A 24868-nucleotide genomic window follows, 5' to 3' on the forward strand; every position below is an offset into this window, starting at 1 on the left:
CCTGAAGTACTTGGTATTACAAACAGAGATTTCTGATACAGCCATTTCCTCAGAGACACAGGAAAAGTCATCCAAGGAGTCTCAGTGGAGGACTGATAAGTGGCACCGAAGGAAGTCACACACGAATGACCATGTCTTGGTGGAGACATGGAAAAAGGAACCAGACAAGGATGTCGGTTTGTTTTCTTTGGTCTCTCTGAGGCTTACTGGCAATAGCCAAGCTCAAACACAAAACAAAACAAATAAACTCTTGGTATCTCTTTTAGGAAACACACTTCTTTTTCGGCAAGCCATCTCTTCATGAAACCCTTTCTGCTCTCCGATGTGCCGATCAGAGAGGAGACGAGTAAGCTTGCACTCTGGGCTAACGCAGGGCGTTAAGTGGGAGGCATTTAGAGCAGTGGGTTTTCAGCCTTGTTAAGAAACAGGCAGCCTTTTCCAAGATGGGAACGGTCGGACACATGTTTCTTTCCTTTATCCACAAAGGACTCCTGGATTCGTGTCCTTCCACACTCATTTCCTCCACTCTCTGACTCCCCACGCTAGCCCTTGACTCACTCCATCCCAACTACAAATACGGTTTGGTATCTTGTTTTGGTTCCCTTGTTAACTTCCGCCTCTGTGCATCCTTCCACCTGGCTCCATATGATTCACACACAGCTCCATCGTCCAACTGACAAGTCACGTTTGCTCGTCTCTTTCATGGTCCTCCTGGTGTGTCACCCCCCTTTAAAGTCCATCTTCTTCTCGGGGTGCCTTGCTTTCCGAACTCCTTCAGATCCTGAGAATCACATCAATACCATATTGTCTGGGCCTCTCCGTCACGTAAACACGGCCTTTTAGAATGGTTTTAAAGTGTCTCTTCCTTTAAAGATCTCTGTTCAGGGAGTGCCGTGAGTCGAAGCGGCAGCGATGCTTGGGGATTGCGTGGTGCACTTGCTTGTTTCTTTCTTAAAGGTCACTTAGGATGGAGCTTGCAGCAGCACCAGAAACAAGTAAGAACCTGGGCAATGAACAAAAGTGTATTTATGTAAAAGATGCATTGAAAGATCAGAAAGTGCCTCTTGCACTTCATAACACAGATGGAGTGAGAGAGAGTTAGACTAGACCAGGCCTCCATGGGGGAAGCTAGGAGACAGTCCTTGATGTAGCTTCGAGCATCCTCAATGGCGGGAAGACAGGCCCAATTAGAGATGCCAGAGAGCTACAGTGTAGCATAGCCCTTAGGAATAGTGCCTCCGAAATTGGTCTTCAATAACAGCTTTATCATGCACTAGCACATTAATTCCTCAAACCCCCATTATCCTCATCTGTAAAATGGGAATAATAATATCTGAGTGTGGCCTCCGTGTGAGGTTTAAGTGAGGCAGTGCATGTGACATGCTGGAGACAGTGAGGATTGAAGCAATGGGAACTCTTATTTGACAACTAAAGGGCATCTGGAGCAGCGTGCTGATGTCTCTGGCAGGCAGAGAGCAGCTTACAATCCAACACCAAGAAGCGGGCCTTAGAGACAGATGGGGGTGCTCTGTTAGTCTCTTGGATGACAAATGTCTTCATTTCCTGGTGTTTCTGTAACACAAGTGCCACACGTGGCTTTAAAGAACAGAAATTTATGTTTTTTCCCTTCATATATATTTATTTATTTTAATCCTTTTATTAGGGCCTCATACAACTCTTAGCACAATCCATACATATGTCAATTGATACACTGGCATCACCTCCACCAAAGGATTAAGAAATCACGTGACATGAGATGGCAGGATGGAAAGTGATTACATTGTAGTACTGGGGATTTCAGCTTGCACTGCATAACATGAGATTGCACCCCTGGGCAGAGGGGTTTGCATTTCAACACATTTTTGTGGGGGGGCACAATTTAATCCATAACCACAACCCACCCACCACTCAGAGGAACTGTGGGGACAGACAGGTTGCAGAGGGTGAATCCAGTTCAGCCCCTGAGGCAGGGGCACCCGAGGCAGGGATCGGGGTATGAGGATTCGGTCTTCTAAGTCAGAAACGCATGAAACAGAACAAAAAGTCAAGATCTTGGCTGGGCAAGCATTGCAAATGCCTGATGGACCAGAGTTGGATTGGAGACACAGGGCAGGTTGATACGGCCCTGTGGCCTGCTGAGACAAACCTATTTTTAGACGTCGGCCAGACTCCTTGCTTCTTTTTCTCACAGGGTAAATTTGCAAACATCACATTGTCATAAAATGAATCATGGAGAAAGGACAGTTTGACTTTCCTCCAAGACAGATGCGTTTGAAAAGGCTCTTTCTCAAAAGGGACATTCTTCGGTTTCACTATTCCATTTTAATCATCAGTTTCCAGGACTGCCTTTCTTTCCCTTGGTTTTCATGGGCAGCCTCATGTCTTCCTGCTCTGCCAGCCTGCTGCTCTGAGCCCCATCCCAAAGCTTTAGGCTGCTTTCTTGTGGCATCTTTATATTTTACGCAACAATATTTTTTCTTATTCAGAAACATAAAGATGGCCAACTGATATGATTTAAGCTACCCTCCAAATGTAATTATATCTATGAATGTGGCAGAGAAGTATCATCTTATAAAAATACACGTATCTTGCACATCAAGTTTCTAGGAGCCCGGCTTTGGCAACAAACGGGCACCAATGAAATTTATGCATTTGTTTTGCTTTTTATGTTGATAACTGGCAGCGATAAGTAAACAGAACCTCCCGCTGAGCTCGTGTTCCGCCCTGGAGTAGTCACTGACTTGTGGGGGACTGGTACATCAGCCGGAGATGTTTTCAATGCACTTTCTTTGGTTGTATAGACGTACTCATGATTGCCTTCTATCTAAGCAGAGCCGAGATTGTCTATTGATCTTACAGCAGTCAGAACCTGTTGGTGGTTGTGTCTGCTGCTGTATAATCCCAAGGGCACTTCTTTCCCGGCCCTCCCTGCACTTATTGATCACTTAGTAAATACTATAGATGCTTGGGCAAAACCTAAACTGTAATGATTTACCCTTTATTGTGTCTGTTCTTACTGGCAATATTTGGAGAATTTTCAACTTGCTTGTTCCCTGTGAAGAAGACATATTTATTATTCGTAAAGGAGGGGAAATCCTGAATAATCCATTTAACAGGAACGAGCTGGGCCAGGGCAGGGAGGGGCGATGCTGGAAAGAGAGATGTGGGTGCTGTTCCCACAGCTCGGCATAAGAGAGCAGAGGCATTCTTTACCCTTGTCCACTGTAGCCGTGGAGCAGATCGTTCGCTTTCAGGAAGTGGCTGGTGGAATTTCCCAACTGCAGACAGATCATCTAGAAGGTGGGGCAAATGGCGAATTGCTAACAGCCTCTGGATTATGACTGAGTGTCTAAATCAGGCCATGCGTTGGCTGGGGTGGGAGTGGGAGGGTGCAGGCTGGTTAATTCCAGAGGAGAGTCCCAGGTAGCTTCTGAAGATCCGTCTCCCTGGACACAGCATAAACGGCTCTAGGCTCTGGAGGGGATTGAGCAGTACCTCCCAAAGAAACTTTCATCAGGACCCTCCAGCCCTTTAGTCTCAGATACGGCAGAATAAAGTACAATTCCACAAGAGATCAAGAGGCTCTGCCATCATGGAAAGGCAAGAGCACCCTTTTAAAAACAACGTCTCTCATTTTCATGCCTGGTCGTGTGTAAGGCAGTTTGTTTACAACGCTGGCGCTGTTTGTCATATGAGAGGTGGCGCATGCAGCTTTAAATTCATCCTGCAGTTTCATGCACTGGGGAAGGGGCTGTGTTTGGAGGATGTGCGCCGCTCCAGGCAACCCCAGCAACAGCCACCGCACAAAGGACCAGCACCAGGGGCCTCCCTGCTGCTCGCAGGGCCCAGTCGGCACCTTCTCACTGGGAGAGCGACTTACCGAGACTGAGCGGAAGCGGGGCTTCAAACACCGAGATGCGAGCTGGACAAACCAAATAATGGAGGAAATGAATATGGAACAGAAAAAAAGAACCCCCCTTCTATAAATAAATAAAACCCCCATCTCTCCTATAAATAAAATCATAATTGAAGCTGGTTCAAAGGCATGGAAGTTTGGGTGCGCAATCCTTTTTAAACTCTCTTAGTTGTAGGAGCCAAGGGGAAGAAAGTCATCCACAGAACACCCCGCACCCAGGAAAAGATCTGCTAGGAGGCCATGAGCAGATGTAAGACAGCACAGGCAACTAGAGCTACATCTGTGGAGTGACCTTCTGAAGCGGCTAAAAATCCTGGTGCTATGTGCCCATTGATCTCCAGGCCTCCTACAGCTCCCCCTTAGGGCCAGCAGCTTAGTGGACCCAGTGCTCACCTGGGCGCCGAGTTTCCACGGGACCCTTGGCTTCCCATGGACATGGGCTTTTCAAAGAAGGAGTTCTTTTATTTAAGAGTGGAACCCGAAAATAACGTTTTCTTGGGAAACACGTGTATCTGCCGTCTCAACCCTTGCTTTCTTTGGTGCTAAAGCTCCTCTCTTGGCACTGTCAAGGCAGATTTCCTGAGAGAAGAATAAATTGTTGTTGATTTTTATTGTTTGTTGAGCTTGCAATGGGGTCAAGCCAGCGTGTATTCAAACAAAAGCATTCACTTTCCCCACCGAGCAGTCCAAAGAAAAGGACTACTTCCTGCGTCATTTCCTGCATTTATCTCATCTCTTTCCTCTTTCACCCGTTTTCTTTCTTCCCTTCCCTGTGTGCTTGGTACCCCAGCCTTTCTTGTATGTCCTTTAACCTTTCACCCCTGAGTGGGTGAATGTCCCCTCAAATTCACACCAAGCCAAAGTCTCAGAATTGGACCTTGTTTAGAAAAAAGCAACCAAAAAAGCCCAGTGCCATCAAGTTGATTTCAATTCACGTGCTTCAGGGTAGAAATGTGTTCCACGGCATCTTTTTGGCTGTACTAGTATGAAAGTGGGACTTGAGGCTCTTCTTCTGTGGGGCCAGTGGTAAGATGTGTGTGGCCAACTTCTGGATTGGTAGACAGGGACAAACTGCTTGGGCCACTCAGGGACCCTCTTGTTTGGAAATAGAGCCTTTGGGCAGGTTATTGGTTAAGCTGAGACTAGATCGGAGTAAAGTAGACTCTTACTGATGTCCTTATGAGGAGAGAACAGCACACACAGTGCAACACAGCGAAGAAGACCATGGGAAGACAGGGGCAGGGATTCAAGGGATGGAAGCACAAGTCAAGAAACATGAAGGATTTCTGGGAGCCACCAAAATCAAGGGAGAAGAGAGGGAGACGTCTTCCTAGAGCCTAGAGCATGGCCCTGTCAACATCTTGCTTTCAGACATCTAGCCTGCAGAGTAGGGAAAGAATATCTTTCTGTTGTTGCAAACCACCCAGGTTGTGGTAATTTGTTACAGGAGCCCTAGGAAATGAACACCCCCCCCCCTAAAGATACAATTCATACCATCAGTAAACCTCTGTATAAGCATAACTCAGTAACCAAAGATAATAAACCACTTAACTCTTTTTCTCTTTCCCCAGAGATAAGTGAGCCTAGAACATTGTGGGCTTTGATGCCAAAGAATCGGGAGCCCCCAATCTACTTACTTTTACAAGGTTAAGACCAGATTGAATTCAGAAGAAAAGAGAAAGGGGGGAGACAGAACTTTAGAGAAAGAGACAGAGCTCTCTCTCTAGCTGAAACAATAATGTATTTCCCCGTCATTAAGGAATATAGATACATATGTATATAATACATATCCTCCTTTTTTCATTTCCAGCCATCTGACTGTAGAGCACACTAGTCTTTTACAAGGTTTAAAAGAACCCGCTGTTCTCAAAGTTCATCAAGATGTGCACCATTAACAAAACTCTTCAACATTTCCCAAGTTAAACCAAAGAAAGCTAAATCCATTGCTTCTGTATCTGTTGTCCCAATCTGTTCCGTGAAACCCTAGTCTTTCATATACAGAGTGGGGCGGGGGCCCTATTGTCTTTGCCATCCATTTAGGAATGCGTCCTACCTACTATGAGCATAACACATTTTCTTCAACAGTGATCCGTGTTTTGAAACTCTACTCCCTAAATAGGACGGAGGAATAATTGGGCGAATCTTTGCCAGTCTCATAAAAAGCCCACAGATGCAGCTTGGAATCAAACCGTTTGCATTCATTTAAAAGAGCCTTTGTGCTTAAACTTTCATCTCAACGTGTGAGGTGGGTGGTGGGGGAGGGAGGAAGTGGATCAATAGTCAACATCAAGTTCTGGTTCCCAGTCTAACCCAAGGCCTGCCCTCAAACATCGTCTAAAGCAAGACCATTTGTCAGCACTTCATTTGTGGGCGTCATTAAGATTCCACCATTCACTGCTGGTATCAAAGGTTTCTTCTGGGGCATCTTCTCTGTGAGGAGTCGGGAAGGTCCATCTGGAATGTCGACAGCACACGGTGGTCTGTGAGCAGTTACGGCAGCTTCAGCGCACAGCCCCCACTGACATGGATGCTACAGATGTCACACAGAACCCAGGGAAGTGAAGAACTTGGACGGATTGGGAACGAAAGTGAAGAAGAATGTTTTCCCTGCTGACATTTCTCTAACAACTGTGTCTAACCTGAAAATGTGGCTCCAATCCTTCCCAGCGCTGTTATTTTCTTTACAGCAAAGTTCTGAAAACTTGGTTTCTTTTGATTTCTCCCTCTGGCAGGAAAATGGCACATTTGGGGCCGAGCATGAAAGCGTGGTCTCTTGGGAGAAGTGGGGGGTGGGCCTTGGCTTGCGAGCCCACAAACAGTTGCAGGTGCAAAAAATGTGCACACGAAAAGGGAGGTCTGGTAGGGGCCCCCTTTAAAATGCGGCCTTTTAAGTTCAATCAGTCTCTTTGCCCTTCCCTTTGTGAGTCGGGCTTTCCTCCCACGCTCAGATGCACATCCCTCGTTTTCAATGTGGCCTCCAGAAGGAATCGTCCTGTTTGTTGTGAAGTTTTCCGTCATTACATAATCGTTCAAGTCTGTGAGTTCGTGTTGAGGTGGCTGCAAAATGCAAGACTGAGGATTACAGTAACATAATTAGACTGCTTCCTGTCAGCCAAGCGATGTCTCTGCGGCCACTCTTTGATTGGCTGTCCTCAACGGCCCTCTTCTTCCCGGGTGAATCAGTGCTCCCTGGTCATTTCTGCTGGCCAGCCTCCCCGCAGGTGTTTCAGGGGTTTGTTTGTGTTGAGCATGAACTCGACGTACACACGCCACATCGACTTGATTAAGAAGGCAAGGGCAGTGAACCAGAGGCCTGTGGTTTCTTGAATGCCTTTGTGTCTGCGTGGTGACAGAGCCAGTGCTTAGCTCGTCTGGGCCGCAGTACCTTGACTCATCCGTCGGTGTCTAGAAGTCTTGATTCCTTGCCTTGGGGAGTTAGAGGCAGGAAGAGAAGAGAAGAAAGGAAACACCACAACTGAGTTTGGGATGTGTCACTGAATTTGGTACCTGGCTGGCATCATCTCTGGTGAATGTTTCCCAAGTCAAGCTGGCTAGCGAAGATCTTTTACCTAAAACAAAACCAGAAAGAGTTGTTGTTTTTGAAAAACAATATTGTCCACAAAGTCATTCCCTCTAGAATCCACTTTCCCAAGGCTTTCCAGGCTTGTGGCATGATTATTCATGTGCTCGATGAACTCTCCCTCCTGGGCTCAGTACTGTGAATGTTTGCGGCTGTCAGCTTGCCTTGGTACACACGTAAACTCTCCAGGTTATTATTAAACAGAGCTATAATTTCGTTACTGCTATGAATCGGGCGACTCCTATGAAAGGGTCATTTGAAATCTCCCCCCCCCCCCAAAGCGATCGCAACCCACAGGTTGGGAACCACCGATCTACACGAAAACAACTGAAACATATAGGAAACCTTTACACAACTACTTTGCTGTTGTACTGGTTTCCATGGAGTTTCTGTGGAAACCATTCACTGCCCAACACTAGTAGTCTCAAGCCAAAAAAGACTCTTAGGATGGGGGAGCTGCAAGGGGAAATCTCCCCACTTAATTAGTTCCGTTATAAAGAGTTGGAACTCAGTTGCTATAGATACATGCTGCTGCAAACTTAACATTTTATAAAATACAAATGAGAATGTGCATTTAAATTTTTCATGGTGTCAGAGTTGGTTCAATTCTGTAACGCATTACCATTCAGTAGATTCAGACACATAGTGATCCTACAGGACAGCCTTGAGCCACCAATATGGGTTTCTGAGATTGTAACTCTGTTAGAGTAAACCAGCCTCCAACAACCAAGTGGGGTTCGTAGGCGCAGCTGTCAGGTGATGATATATAAAGATCATGGTAAAGTCATAGAAGATAGGAGAGAAAGTAAAATGAAGGAGTCAGACACATTTTATGGTAGCATGCTCACCTCTGGGCCACGCAGAGAGAGAATATATTTCTGACCAAGGCTTATGTTATCCTTTGGGGGCATGCAAGCCCCCTTGATGACAGGTAACCACATGTCTAACAGGAAGGGGCTGTCCAATAAACATACACGTGGCAGGAAGGGGGTGAACTAAAGGTGTACACACAATAGGAAGAAGAGGGACTGGTGGTACACATGTGACAAGAAAGGGCAGACCCTAGATTCAAGATGGCGGACTAACCTTGATCCTCCTTGAGTTGGCTGGACATATTCTGAGCTCTCTTTCAGGAACACAATCCACTATCCTTATCAGCAGGGGGTGGGCCCCACCTACAGTGGGACAGACAATAGTGTCTGATTCCTCTAGAGCAGTGGTTCTCAATCTCCCTAATGCCGCAACCCTTTAATACAGTTCCTCACGTGGTGGTGACCCCTCCAACCATAAAATTATTTTTGCTGCTACTTCATAACTGTAATTTTGCTACTGTTATGAAGCATCATGTAAATATCTGATATGCAGGATATATTTTCATTCTTTAAAAAGTACATAATTAAAGCATAGTGCTTAATCACCAAAATTATATATTATGTAATTATATATTGTGAAATGTTTATTTCTAATTACAAATAAATGAAATTTTGTCTTGAAGCATGGTGTAGCCTGGTTAAGTCTTCACATCTGGTACTCATATGTGGGCGTATCCACCTGGAGATGGATGGAGGAGCGGTGTCTCAGTTCATAAGACCATCGGAAATATGTGTTTTCCGATGGTCTTAGGTGACCCCTGTGAAAGCGTCATTTGACCCCTAAAGGGGTTGAAATCCACAGGTGGAGAACCGCAGCTCTAGATGGCTGAATGCCTTCAGGGAGATAACTTCTAAACACCTGACTACCCGCCCCGTGCTAGCAAGCAGCAAACAACCTGGGGAAAGAACTTTCTGTATTCCACCCAACTCTTTTCTGTAGAAAGCCTCATCTTTCTCCCAAAGAGCTGCTGGTGTACCTGAACTGCTGGCTTTGGTGGTTGTAGCCATTCATAAGCACAGAATTCTTCTCTTGAGTAAGCAGTTGATTAGACTTTCAACATTTCAGTAAACTTTTCTCAGAGATTTCTCTACAATGTATTGTCCTGAAAGACTTTCCACGTGCTCTCTGGGACCCCTGGTGCCAGGTGGTTCCGAGCACAACAGGGCGTTTGCTGCTTTGCCGCCTGCAGACGTGACGGCTCTCACAGGTACCATGCTCTTAACCACTTCCTCCACTACACGCTCCAGCCCTTCGTATGTAGTGAATTTGTCTTTCTCTCACAGTCCTTATCTCTAGGGTTCGTCTGTCCTTGGCCTTCAGTAGGTGCTGCCTAAGTGATGAATGCATGAGAACAGTGTAGTCCTATGATTAAATGACTGATTTAAATGAGATGATGACTTGATGGCGGATACTGAAGACTGATTTGCATTGTTCTAACCTCCCCCTGCACACTTGATTACAGTGTAGTTTCTCTTTACCCAGCCCTCTTGAAATTTTCTAAACTGATGTAGTTATTTTTTAAATAAGTGACAAATGCCGAGTTAGCAACTCTTATTATACTTTTCTACCTTCCTGTGTTTTCCATGTGATTTTATCAGTTTCTTAGCGTTATTCATAATATCTGGTTGAGAACTGTTGGTTACAGGGCCACAAAGAAATAAAGAGCTCTTTTTCTTTCTCCAGAATCGAAATCTAATTACTCCTTCATTAAGAAAGTCTTACTATTTATTAAGAATCAAGGAATTTAAGCAATATTCCTTGTATGTTAGTTATAAAAGATATAAGAAAAAGATTCATTAATCTTGACATATGAGCTAATCTTCCAGAAATCATTAGCAGAGAAAACTATTGGACAACTGCTTTTCATCAGTTTTTGTCATCTGCAAGTTTAGATTAATATTGGCTATAAACTTTTCAAAATTTGAGGTGCAAGTTCAAGTAATATGTTGAGGAAGTTGTTAAGGGAAAAATGTGGAATGATGTCCTTGAAGTTTTAGATCTAGTACCTTTCCCTAAACTGCCTACACATTAATAAACTTATGAACTATTTTCAAAATGTTGTGGTGTCAAATGATAGCATTTTTAGACTCAATATGACTGTCATTCATTCTTTAATTCTGCAAACCCAGACTGCGTCTTGTTGTGAGTTGAATTGTCTCCCTAAAAAGGTATATTAAGTTCCTAATTCTGCCAGAATGCAATATCATTCACCATCAAAAGGAATATTTTAAGAACTCGCTTGAAGTACAACGCTGCCTGTGCTAGGATAATATCAGTACCTCTGCAAGAAAGACCTGTTAAAGCAGTACAATGCCCTCGGAAAGATGTCGGACGCTTCCTCAAACAATTGGGAATAGACATTCCGTCTCCCCAGCGGTTCCTCTTCTCTGACTATACCCTCAAGACAGAAGAAAACACGCATGAGCAGGTACATGCACACCTATGTTCATCACAACGCTGTTCTCAATAACAAGGAGATACATACCGCCTCAATGGCCACTAGAAGAACATGGAAAACTAAACTTTGGTGCCTACACACAATGGAATAAATGATGAAACTGTGAAGCACCCCATGACATGGATGGATTTTGAGGACATGATGCCGAGAGAAGTTTATCAATCACAAAAGGACAAATATTGCAGGGGCCACTGATATTAAAAAAAAAATCAAGACAAAGGCTTTCCTACCAAAAGAAACAGACTGATGGTCACTGAGAGGTACGGGGGGATTGAACGGGTTAGTGGGCAGACTGGTATTACCTTGGGGAAGGGGAGATATTACCCTCTGAGAGGGAGATGAGCAATCAAAAGGTGAAGAGGGAACAGGGTGAGCTATAGGGAGGGCTGATAAGTTGTTGACATTGTTGAATAAAAAATGATGAGCTGATAGGCAAACCTCCACCACATTCACAATACAAATGTTTTTTTTAAAAAAGACCCGTTACTATTATTCCAATAGTTTACAATGCTGATGATTTCTTCAAGATTAGCTCATGTCTCAAGATGAAGCTTTTCTTATATCTTTTTAAACTAAAACATTGGGAATATTGTTTCAACTCCTTGACTAGGTTTTAAAATAATAAGTCTTCCACTGTTGCAGCCACGGTGTCATCCATCTTGATGAAGGGCCTCCCTTGTCATTCTCTGCTTGTCATGATGTCTGCTGCTGATCAAGAGATGCGGAGTTTGGTTTTCTTGGCATTGCGTTGTAGTACATACTGAAGGCTGCAGTCCTTTTACTCTTGGACTTAATTTGGTTGTGAACCTCAGTGTTAGCTGTTCAAGACCATGGGGATTTAGACTCCTATAAACTATTCCAGGCTCAGCATTGACTTGACAGTTGTAAATTTGCTTTTTTTTCCCTAAGAGCTGGCCTCTTCTGAGAACATGTCCAAAGTACGTATGATGAAGTCTCACCATCCTCGGAGGTTCAGATTCTCATTCTGGCTGTACTTGATCCAGGAAAGATTTGATCTATGATCTTCATCAGCAAGTGCTTCAAGTTCTGTTGACTTTCAGCCAGCAAGGTTGCATCATCTTCACGTTTGAGGTTATTGATGCGTCTTCCTCCTAAAAGGCTGCTGTATTCTTCTTCACATAATCCAGCTTCGTGGGTCATCTGCTCAGTGTGCAGTTGGAGCAAGCCTGGTGAAGGATGGAACCATAGCACACACCTTTCCGGATTTTAACCAGACAGTACCTTGTGTTCTGTTTGCGTGACTACCTGTTGGTCTGTGTACAGGTTCTGCATGAGCCCACTGAAGAATTCTGCAATTCTTGTTCTTCAAAATGTCCGGTTCACATGGCACTCTCTACCTTTCACCTAGGGTTTATGATCCATTTCAAATGTCACAGAACCAATAGACAAAGCCCATGATTATGGGGTTTATTATGGAAGTTAAAAAGTTCAGGATAAAGGTGTTCAGTCAGGATGGCACAGGTTTTTGTAGGACTGCTAATAGCTGCCCCCAAAGACATGCCAGCACCTGTCCGCCTCAGCACGTAGACACGCAGCTCCAACTGCCTGGGTCAGCACCCTGAGCTCTCTGAATTACGTGCCCAGAGGCGCCCCACTCCACAAGCCAGTCTCCTGGGAGCTCTGTGGGCTGGGAGTCTACCATTCTGTCTGGTGCCCTGGCTCGTGTTCTGCTGCTTCTGCTTCTCTGTCACTTTTCTGATGTCCAAGGTGTCTTCCTGGGTCAAGAAGGCTCACCGGGTAGCGACCCCATGGACCAGAAGAGGAGCTCCGCTCCTGGTTCTTGCTGGCAGTGAGGTCCCGCTCCTGTGCTGTTCCTACCCAGCAGGACGGCATCGCAGTGATTTCTATTTAAAAGTATGCACAACTGAACCATTTCATTATCTTCCCCAACCTTCTCTTACTCAGACCCCAAAGAAAATGGGTTTTGCTGGGAGTTACAGGGTCTATGGTTCGAAGAGTCATATTTAATAATGTGCTATTTGATCACCCAGAGTTTGTTGTGATCCACATGATCAAATGCATTCGTGTGGTCAATAAGACACAAGGAAACATCTTTCTACTGTTCTCTGCTTTCAGCCAAGATATATCTGCTATCAGCAATGATATTCCTTGTTCCACATCTTTTGAATTCAACTGGAATTTATGGCAGCTCTCCCTTGATATACTGCTGCAGCTATTCTTGAATTATCTTCAGCAAAAATTTACTTGTATGTAATATTAATAATATTGTTTAATAATTTCCACATTTGGGGGTCATCTTTATTTTTAAAAAATCATTTTATTGGGGGCTCTTACAGCTCTTATAATAATCCAGATATCAATTGTATCAAGGATATTTGTCCATAAGTTGCCATCGTTCTTTTCTTTATAAATTATTTGCCATCATTCTTTTCTAGATATTTACTTTCTATTGAGCCCTTGGTGACAGCAACTCTTTTCCCCTCACTTCCCCCCAGCCCTCGTGACCACTTGATAAATTATAAATAATTATTATTTTCACATCTTACTCAGACCACTGTCTCCCCCTATGGTTTTTATTGCTCATTCCCCTGGAGGGGTGTGTGTGGTTATGTGTTAATCATTGCGATTAGGTTCCTCTTCCTCTCTTCCTCTTCCCGCCTTCTCCCTACCCTCCTGGTATCACGATTCCCATTCCTGTTCTTGGAGTCCGCGTGTTCTGAGCTCTTATCTCTTATCTGTACCTGTGCACATGCTTCAGTGTAGCCTGCAGTGCCAGGCAGTACTGGGGTCGTGATAATGGGGGGTGAGGAAGTCTTAAGGAACCCAAGAAATATTGTGTGTTTAGTTGGTGCTTTGCCGGGCCCTGGTGGATGACTCATGTCTTCCCTGTGACCCCTCTGTTGAGGGAATGTCCCATCGTCTACAGTGAGTCATCTTCTTTGAAGTGGACACAAATATGTATCACTCCCAGTCGGTTGACCAGATTGCTGTCTTTCCAATGACCTGACGAGCTAGTGAGCGATCGCAGCACTGTAGCAGTTTGTGAAACAGTTCACATGTCAATTCCCGGAGCCTGGGCTTTTCCCTCGTGCCTCTCGTGCAGCTCAGTCCTCCTTCAGAACCAGCATGTTCTCAATCATTTGCTACCTTTTGAAAAGGCTGGATGTCAACCAATTCTTTTGGTACAATCGTTGTATTTCTTTTATCTCCTTTTGACACTTCCTGCACTGTTCAGTATTTTACCCCTCGGATCCTTTCATGTTAATACCAGAGGCTTGACGTTTTTCTTCAGTTATTTCAGTTTGAGAAATATTCATGTCATTTCCAGTGTATATATTGTTAAGAGTTATTGTCTCACAAGGGTGGTTCGGCCCTGTCCAATAGGGTTGCAGGATTGACTCGATGGCAGTGAGAGAATTTATTTATTTTTTGTAGGAGTTTTTGAATTATGGAACACATTAATGTGTTCAGTTGCTAACCAGAGGCTGAAGGTTCAAGTCTATCCAGAGGTATCTTAGAAAGACCTGGCACTCCGGTGTGAAGAAAATGGCTAAAACTCATCATGATGGTTGTACAATTCTTCTTGATGGGATCAAACTATTGAATTGTATAATATGTGAATTATGTGCCAATAGAATTGGTTAAAAGTTCAATGAAATATAGTTCTACATCGACACAGTGGAAGTCAGAATTGATTCAATGACTACTGGTTTAATCTCCTACACTTAACCTTATTTGTGTCTCTTTGAACTATATTGAACTGGAACGTAAGTGTTTCATTTGAATCTTTATCGTGGAATGCACATAGTTTTCTTTTTATTTGGAAATAATTCTGTTGAACTATTCCATTTTCCTGTTCTCTTCCGTTACTATTTCATCTCTTTTCTACTCTCAACTGAAAGGACAATGCCTCTAATTTTTTTTTTTATTCTTTGCTGTTCTGATGAAAGAAATCCTATTGCTAACCCTATCAGTGGTCAGCTTTACATTTTAAAATGCATTATTTAATGTGAATCTTTTCCCGGGGAGCACAAGAGTAAGTGCTCAGCTACTAAGAGTAAAGGTTGTGTTGGGCATCCATCCGGAGGCGTCCACTTTTAGACGGAGAACGGCATGATGACCTACTTCTGTAAGATCGCAGTCGCTGGAAGCTTCTAAGGAGCGGGGTTCTACTATGACATGCATGGGGGCACCATGTGTGAGAATGGACTCAGTCATCACTGATCAATATAAAGCAGAACTTTCAGTACTGCCCCCCATTTCTCTTTCCTGCTGTTCCTCGACCCTTTTGGCGTCTCATCCTTGTGATCCATGTTTCATTCTTGTGTTGACTCTTGCCCTAGAGTCCCCATTTCAAGAATAATCTCTGAGAATTGATTACTTTGACTGTCATAAATTATGTAGACATTTTTATTTTACCTGGTTCTGTTGAAAGTCACATTTTGAACCATGATTTCTCTGTTCACAAGCTACAATTTTGGTTTATCCATTAGAATATGTCTTCAAGCATAACGAGACATGAATATGTATATTTTAGGAATCCTTACATTCCCTGTAACATTTTTCTGTTGCTTTTCATGTACACACTCCCAAACAGGATGCGTCAGACACTACACTAGGCACTGAGCTTATAAAAAAGTTTATTAGGTTATAGGCATTTATAAGACACACAAAGTTTCTAAGCTCATAAAACATACATTCTAGTGAAAGGAGGCAAAAAAATATTACCTCAAAATAATGCATGGTAATTAGGGAGACAGAGAAATACTATAGGGGTAATAAAAACAGAAGATGTGAGTGAAAGTGACTGGTTTGTGTCCACAAGGTAGCAGGAAAAATCCCTCCAAACATTGTGGCATTTGAGCCTGAGCGGCAGCCAGCTGTGTACAAACCAGATGGGAGCATGTCCGATAGAGACCGCACTCCCTGGTCCCTACCGGAAGATCTAACTTGCTTGAGTAGAAAATCATGAGGAGCAAAATTATTGCGTATTCTCCCAGTTTTAATTCTTTCAGAATGATTGCAACATTTCTCTTTTATTAACCTAACAAACCAACCAAGGCAGTACGCATGCCTAGGTTATATTTAAGTGAATTTTGCTACTATAAATACGTTTTAGGTTTAGAAATACTCATGGTCATGCACAAAGACTAGTATTGATTGTCAATAAAATCACGATGAAGGGGAAATAAACCTTTTTCTACAGCTTTGAATATTCTTGCCAACGGGTGACATTTACAATCACTTTACAAGTTAAAAAAAAATACCTTTTCATCATATAAGTAAATGCCTCCCAGAAGGAATTGGTGACAACACGAGAAAGCAAAGTCAGTGCTTTGTAGAAATGTGCCAAGATGCATAGTAAGGAATCAAAGGTGAAGAACACAATCCGCGCATCTCAAGTGAGAAGAACCAAAGAAGACATTGGAGCCTCCAGTGGCATTTCTGAAGAATTTGATGGGCACAATGATTAACGACACAAGAAGCATTAAAGGCAGCGGGGGACACACAAAGCACCAAGATGAATGAACTGTTGTTGAGCCATTTCAGGAGGTAGCAAATGATAGAAAAATCACTGGTCCTGGAGATAGAAGTTCAAGTCATATTGAGGGCACTGATGAAGAGTAAGGTTCCAGGAATTGATTGAGATGCTTTAGCAAACAGATCCAACACTGAAATGCTTACTCATGTCAGAACATTGGAAAGACAATTATCTAACCAACCTCCTGGAAGAGGTCTATATTTATGCCCATTGAAAAGAAAAGTTGTCAAAGAGAATTTGGAAAAGTTCAATTAATATTGGTACTACCGATATTAGAAAATGTTGTCTATTAGCAAAATTGTCCTGAAGATCATTCAAAAACAACTGCAACCATATATCAACAGGAAACTGACAGGTCAGCCAGATCCAGGTGGGGATGGCGAATGAGAAATCACTGCTGATTATCAGGTGGATCTTGAATGAGAGAAGAGCAGAAAAAAAGTTTTCTTGACTTTGGAAAGGCATTGTCCTGGATCATGATAAATTGATAGGAGTCTGAAAAATGAGAATTATGGAACACAATAGTAGTTATGCGGAAACTATTCTTGTATGGACAAGCAGTCATCTTACAACGTTGTCATTTACATGGCAAGTTAGACACTGTGTGCAAGAAAGTGCTCTCCTTCCACCTCACTTACCCAGTCTGTGTGCTGGACGAGAGACACACAGGCCCATCTTCCCTTCGGCAGGCATGTGTGGCATCACGTTGGAGGAGATGTCCTTAACAACTTATATGCAGATGGTAAACGTTTGCTTGTTGAAAATGAGGCTGACTTGAAACTGATGAAGCTGACACATGACTTGAAGAACTAGAGGTAAGAGACTACATCCTTCAACATGGAGTATGCCTGAAGGTGAAGGAAGTGACTGGACCAGTGAGCAGCACCAGGATAAGAATTGGTCAGTGATTTTACTCTACTCGGATGAAGACTCCGTGTCTACAGAGCAACAATCAGATCAAATGCCATATTTTATTGGGGAAATCTGTTACCAAAAACATCTGTAAAGTAAAACAAAAAGTAAAGATATTAGCTGGAACCACTGTGATGCACCTGCTCAAGCCATAGCCCTTCCAATGGCCTCAATTGTTTACAATCGTTGGACAACAAAAATGGAAAGTAGAGAAATCTTCATACATTTGAATTGTAGTGTTAGCAAAGAATTTTGAATATACTTTGAAGGGGCAGAAGAAGAAATAAAGATGTTCTTAGAAGAAATAAACACAGAATGCTCCTAAGAAGTCGGCTGAATCTAATGACTTGTTGTTAACTAATAGATATGAGGAAAGGTAGGAGACCTGACTTCTAAGATTAGGATACAAAAAGAAGGTGGCCTCTTTGTTGTTGTTTTCTCTATTGCTGCCAAAATAGGGCTCCCTCTTATTGATTGAATTGTGTTCACCAAAAAAGATGCTGAAGTCTTAAGATCTTGTACTTGTGAGTGTGGCCTTATTTACCCATAGTGTTTTGATTGTGTTATCAGTTAACATGAGGTCATACCAGAGTATGGTGGGTCCTAATCCAACAACAGTGGTATCCTTATTTAACAACAAAAAATGAGAGAGAGACAAAGAAAGACAGCTGAAAGGAAAAATGGTTATATGGGGATGAAGTCATGCTACAGGTTCAAGCTAAGGAAGTCATGAGACAAAAAAGGATCTTCTCCTGGGGTCATCAGAGAGAACATGCCTCGATGAACATCCTGAATTTGGACTATACGGCTTTAGAATTGGTGCAAAATCATTACCTCGTCTTAAAAGCCATTCAGGGTGTGCTATTTTATTACAGTGGCCCACAAAACCAATGCATTCACCTTGTGGGATTCTTATGTCAATAAATGGAGCTAACACAGTGGAGTTGCTTAGCAAAGGGCCTCTTAAACGATAGTTTGCAGATGCTAATAGTCTTCTTTAGTACAGAAGCTCCCTAACAATTATGTAGCTCTCTTAGTAATGACGGTATTATAGTCTAATTTGACAAAAATTAAAAGCATCTTTCTGTTCTTCTACCACTTGTCTCTCAGGTTGTCATTCTGTGGGAGCTAGGGTGCCGCTGTGATGCCAGACTGGTGTATCACATACTAGCAGGTCACCCGAAATGAACACGTTTCAGCCGAATCCCCAGACTAAGAGCAGACTATGAAGAAGGAATAGGCCATCTTGAGCCCCCACACCTGTACACCTAATCTCAGCTGGTCTTCCAAAGACCCCCTGAAGGACAGTCCCATTTCCGCTCCAAAAAGTTGAAAGAAATGATCTTGAATCAAGAGAAACTTGCCAAACGGCAGGTACAAGTGTGCATTGGTGGGAAAGGACCCGCCCGCGGAAAGGAGAAGGTGGTACACAAGCAGCCACAGCAGCTGAGAAAAACTGCAGCTCTCCTTGAAGAAGCTAGGGGTGAACAACATTTCTGCTATTGATGAGGTGACTAGGTTTACAAACCAGGCACCATGGTCCACTTAATAACCCTAAAGTTCAGGCGTCCCTGACCACGAACACCTTCATCATCACCAGCTGAGATAGTTAAGGTTTGTTGTGCCAACATGGCCAATGAACACGTGTGGGATTAATTGAAGAGCAGAGAGATAAATGGCTCGGCAAGCCTCGCCTTTCTTGTCTCTTGCTCTTTGATCATTGGACCAGTGTGTGGCTGCCTCACTTGTTCTGTGCCTCAATTTGAAAGCTACACTACCTGTGGGACACCTAACCCATGGACTGTGTCTCTGTAATTTGAAGTTCCTTCAAGACCTGCTTCGCCACACTATTGGAACTTACATCTCTTGAGCTGGGGACTGTCAGACCCTGTCACCTGGCTGACTGTTGGTGACCTGCCTTGTTGTTTGCTGCCTGTGGCCAGATAGCCTGAATTGCTCTACAGAGGACTACCTGGTGGCCCTCAAGATGTGAAGGACTGCCAGTGTCTCACAGCTGTCTCAAGGAAGTGAGTTTCACTGAGCCATTTCTACTGCTTTATAGATTAATTAACCTTTTCTTATATATCTTATATAAATATGTCTTATCCATCTATCTGTATAAATATATATATATAATTATTAGTGTCTTGGTTTTGTTCTCCTTTGGAGAACCCTGTCTAACATACCAGCCACACCGAGATGACGCAGTTGACAGAGATGCTCCCAGCGTCTTGAACCAGCTGGGCACAGCCAGCCCGGCTAGCTTAGGGAGACTGGCCGAAACTCTGCCCAAGCAGTGTGTGTATGGAAAGGCCCTGCTGGCCATGGGTAAGGGGGAGGATAGCGAAGTTCCGGATCTTGTGGAGAGTTTCGATGAGACATCCAAGAATGGGCTAACTGATGTGAGTCAGCTTCTGAGGAAGATAAAACTTGAGGATGTTACTTGGACCTGTTATTTTATTTTATGACTGCTTTTAAATTTTGTTTTGTGTATGGATCTGATAAAAATCTATTTTTAAGCCAAGCTTTTGCAGCTCTTTTAAATTTTTGCTTCTACATAATCCATTATTTTGCAGCTAGTTATGCTGAAGAAGCCTGGGGGAAAAACTGAAAAGATGGTTAATAAAGTTGTTTGGCAGTTCAAAAAAGAAAAGAAGAAGGAACAGGCTGTCCACGTCAGAGGAATTAGCCACTGACAACCTTATGCATCGCCCAGAACACTGTCAGAGACTGAAAAACTCAGGAACAGCAGCAGCGCATTGTCAGAGATGGCCCCCAAAGACAAGCCTCTCAGGTGGCAGGTACTCAAAATATGATTGAGGAAGACCTGCCTTCTCAAAGGAGACTCAACCGCAGGGCGGTAGATGGAATAAAATTTCTAGGAGTCAAGTTTGGGGACCTTCATCTGCAGATGGGGCAGGACTCAAACCGAGAAGAAACAGCTGCAAGCATCTGTTCATGACTGGTACTTAGAATGTATGAAGTATGAACCTCAGAAAACTGGAAGTCGTCAAAAATTCAATAAAGCACATAAAGATCGCTGTCCTAGGTGGTTCGTCATCCTAGGCACCAGTGCATTGAAAGTGATTGGCGTGGCTCTCCTGAACCAGACAGACATATAGTCCAGTGGGCCAGGAAGGACGACATCAAGACAAACGGCACTACATTCATCATGAAAAGGACATATCAAGATCTACCTTGAAGTATATTTCTGTCTATGACAAGATAATATCTGCCCATATATAAGGGAACCCAATGACTACAATTATTATTTAAATATTTATATCTGCCACTAAAGTGAAATGGAACAATTCCACCAATTGCTTCAGTCTAGAATCAATCAAACATGCTATCTAGATGCATTGATAATTATTGCCTATTGGAATGCAAAAGTTGGAAACAAAGAAGAAGGAAGAGTAGCTGCAAAGTATGGCCTGAAAGATCGAAAAAAAGCTGGACATCACATGACAGAAGCTTTCAAGGCCTATGACTTCGTCAACAACATCAAGGTGACTCTATGCTTCCAGACTTCTCCAAGTGGTCTGCACAGAAATCAAATTGATATGTCTGTAGGAAGAGATGATGGAGTAGCCCGTTATCGGCAGCCAAAAGAAGGCCAATGGCTAACTGTGAACAGACGATCAATGGCTCATATGTAAGTCCAGGTTGAAGCTGGAAAAAGAAAGAATAATAAAACAAGTTCAAAAGATCCAAAATACAACCCGCAGTCTAACCCCCTGGATTTCAAGGGCATCTCAGGAACAGGTCTGACACACTGAACCCTATGACCGAAGACTTGAGGAGCTGTGGGATGATACCAGTTCCATCATAGATGAAGAAAGTGATGAAGAAAGTAAAGGACCATTCAAAAGACAGGAAAGTGGCGGTCAGGAGAGATTCTGGCGTGTGCTCTTAACCATAGGATGAATCAGGCAAATGAAAGAAATTGTGAAGTCAAAGAGCTGAACAGAACATTTCAAAGGACACCTTGAGAAGACATAATGTAATAAAATGTGCAAAGACCTAGAGTTAGAAAACCCAAAAGGAAGAATACGCTCAGTATATCTTAAACTGATAGAACTACAGAAAATATTCAAGCCTCTAGTTGTAATATTGAAAGATTCTATGGGAAAAATATTGAATGATGCAGGAAGCATCCAAAGAAGATGTAAGGAATACACAGAGTCACTGGACCAAAGAGCTAGTCGACATGGAGCCATTTCAAGAGGCAGCATATGATCAAGAGGCACTAGTACTGAAAGAAGTCCAAACTGCACTGAAGGCATTCATGGGCTTCGGGACTTGATAAACTACCAACAGAAATGTTTCAGCAAGCTGTGGAATTCAGAAAAGAATGTGGAACAAGAAATATCATCACTGATATCAGATGGATCTCGGCTGAAAGTAGAGAATACCAGAAAGATGGCTACTTGCGTTTTATTGATTATGCAGACTATGAAAAAAATGAAAGTTCCAGAATAGCTAATTGTGATCATGGAATCCATGCATGGATCAAGAGGCAGCTGCACGAACAGAACAATGGAATACTAAATAGTTTAAAATCAGTAAAACTGTAAGTCATGGTGGTATCCTCTCATAATACTTATACAAATCATGAGAAAGACTGAATTATATGAAGCATAACAAGGCCTCAGGATTGGAGGAAGGCTTCGTAACAATCTGCAATATGCAGATGACACTCCTTGCTTCTGAACGTGAGGAAAATGTGAAGCATTTGTCCATGAAGATCAAAGATTTCAGCCTTCTTGATAGATTACAGCTCAATGTAAGGAAGACCTAAATCCTCACCACTGGACCAATAGGTAACATCATGATCAATGGAGAAAAGACTGAAGTCGTCAAGGATTGTGTGTTGTTTGGATCCACAATCAATGCTCATACAAGTGGCAGTCATGAGACCCAACAACGAATTGCAACAGGGCAAATCTGCAGCACAAGATCTCTTTAAAGTGCCAGAAAGTAAGGATGCACCTGACCCAACTAATAGTGTTTTCACTTCCTTCATATGCCTGTGGAAGTTGGGCATGGAATAAGTAAGACTGAAGAAGAATCGGTGAGCTTGAATTGTGCTGGTGATGATTATTGGAAGTTCCCTGGACTGCCAACAGGACAAATAGACCTGTCTTGGAAGCAGTACAGCCAGAGAACTCCTTTACCTTAGGGAGTTTGGCCATGCTGCCAGGAGAGAACCGTCCCTGGAGAAGGACATCAGGCTTGGTCAAGTGGAGGGGCAGCGAAAAAGAGGAAGGCCCTGCAGGAGATGGACTGTCACGGTGGCTGCAAGCCTGGGCTCAACCATAAGAACAAGTGTGAGGATGGAGCAGAACCAGGCATTTTATTGTCCATAGGATCACTGTGGGTTGGGGAAGGCTCCATGGCAACATCACTGGAGGGCACCTAACAACAACGACCCTTTATTTCAGAGCCCTGGAGGATCAATATATACGGGCGCGACTGCTTACGGAAAGGTCACCAGTTTTAGTGTAACAGTGAGAGCAAAGTCGTGGAGTACTGCATTTACAAGGACTGCACCCTAGGAGATGCATGGGGCACATCGACCTTGTATTACACAGCCACGATGTGTCACAATCAACTCAACAGCATGCAGCAACAAGAAGTTTCCTTTATTCATCATTTCTTTTTCATAGATTAATATTTACATAGAAAAGTCAGCAATAAAAGACATGGACAAAAGAAGTGCTCTAGTTTTAAAAATTCCCAACTGAAAAAATATAAGAATAGGAAACAAGCCACACATCCAGAGACTTTTTAATATTAAAAAAGTAATATAGATAAATAAAAATAACAAATTATAAGACACTGCATATTATAATTAAGACTTAAGTTGTATACACTCATACATTACACCCCTGTGCCAGAAAATGAATCTTATCTTTGTGAATTTATAACTGAGGTGAATTTATAACCTCTATGTCAATAAAATCCAGTTTTTTTATGATACCTAGAATGTCATATGTAATGGTGGGGACTGTGCTAAAAGCAAGAGCAGTAAATAGCAGTCTTCTGACTTACTGTATGTGTCACCGGAATGAGTGATTATCTCTCACAAGTACAAGTGGAGTGAAGTCAGGGACTATGCTTGTCCATACTTAAGTGACTTTGCTCTTTGCTTCCAACATGATTAAATAAGGACTTGACTCAAAAGAGATTTGCAGTTGGTGGCCAGCAGTATGTTCATTCCCAGTCAAGTTTGTCGAAGTCTCTGATGTCCAGCTTTTAAAAGGGCAGAGATGAGGAGACGCACCTCTAAGTCAGTGCCTGTAGAGAGGAGCATCCCAGGGAAGGTAGTTATCTCAAGGGAAGTTACCAAGTGGAGAGAGGGGGAGTGGAAGACTGAGAGAACAAGCAAGCTGATCAGAAAGCCTAGGGATGGCATCGGTTTCCTTTACCGGTGCATTTCCCGGTCTCTGCACATCCTCACCTAACAGAACTCAGGAGGGCTACAGAAACCATCTCCTGTATTTTGTACTATCTTCTGAGTCTAAAGAAAAAGCAAACCTTGATGAAAGATCCTGTCACAACATAACCAAGGAAGATAATTTTCTGATAGAGTATGATCAAATCTTCAATGAGAGTGAGAATAGAAAGCTTTATATGTACATTTTTGGTACAACATTTCAGTGAAGGAATTGTAGGGCTCTTAGTGGATTACACGTTGGGCTATTGAGTGTAAGATTAATAGTTTGAAATGCCAGCCTCTGTGCAGGAGAAAGACAGGGCTTTCTAGTCCCATAAAGAGTTCCAGTCTTAGAAACCCACAGGGGCAGTCACCTGGCCTGCAGGGTTGTTGTACATAAGCAGGATTCAATGGCAGCGAGTTTGGTTTTGAGTGCTGCCTGTATATTGCTCATATTTTGCATTTTTGTTTTCTGCACAAACATTGGAACCCTGGCAATTCAATTGTTACATGGTTGGCAGTTAACCAAGACGTCAACAGTTCAAAGTCACCAGAAATTCTGTGGGAAAAAAGTCCTGGCAATCAGCTCCCCAAGAGAACTTCAGTGTGGCAGACCTTCTGGGAGCAATTGTAACCTACTGTAGAGTATCTGTGAGACAGAGTCTACTCATCAGCACACACCAACATCAATATTATTACGTAATATTCTACATTGCTAAATATCACAGTTTAAGTTCTTATTAACACTGTTTTCTCTATAGGAATATAGTTTGCAAATAGCATTATGCATCCTGAGGAAGGAAAAAAGCGTCATTCTTTACTACAGTGAAGAAAAGCAGGCCACTGAAAGTGGAATTGTAAATTTGCCTGACAAAACTGAAGGCGCTGCAGTTGAGTGGTATCTATTTCTCTATAAAAATTTAGGCCTGGAGAAAGGGGATTTGAAGAGTATGAAGACAATATGAAATAGTCATCGGAAGAAAAAAGGACAGACAATCTTAAAAATTGACTTTTTAATTAAACAAATGGAAATTATACAAACTTTCTCCTAGACAGGAAGATTTGGTGTTGCAAAGATCTTGGTTTTCTTTATAAATATAATTTTATTACATGTAATAATAACTGTTACTATAATTATAATTATATATCTTTATATGAAGTATAAT

At 42.8% G+C, this 24868-nt stretch overlaps 1 pseudogene; it reads left to right on the top strand.

Moving 5' to 3' along the window:
- Positions 1–17195: 17195 nt before the first annotated feature.
- On the top strand, positions 17196–24667 carry LOC142452388 (transcription factor BTF3-like; annotated as a pseudogene).
- The last annotated feature ends 201 nt before the right edge of the window (positions 24668–24868 follow it).

The sequence above is a fragment of the Tenrec ecaudatus genome, chromosome 7, assembly GCF_050624435.1.
Source record: "Tenrec ecaudatus isolate mTenEca1 chromosome 7, mTenEca1.hap1, whole genome shotgun sequence".
Classification (NCBI taxonomy): domain Eukaryota; kingdom Metazoa; phylum Chordata; class Mammalia; order Afrosoricida; family Tenrecidae; genus Tenrec; species Tenrec ecaudatus.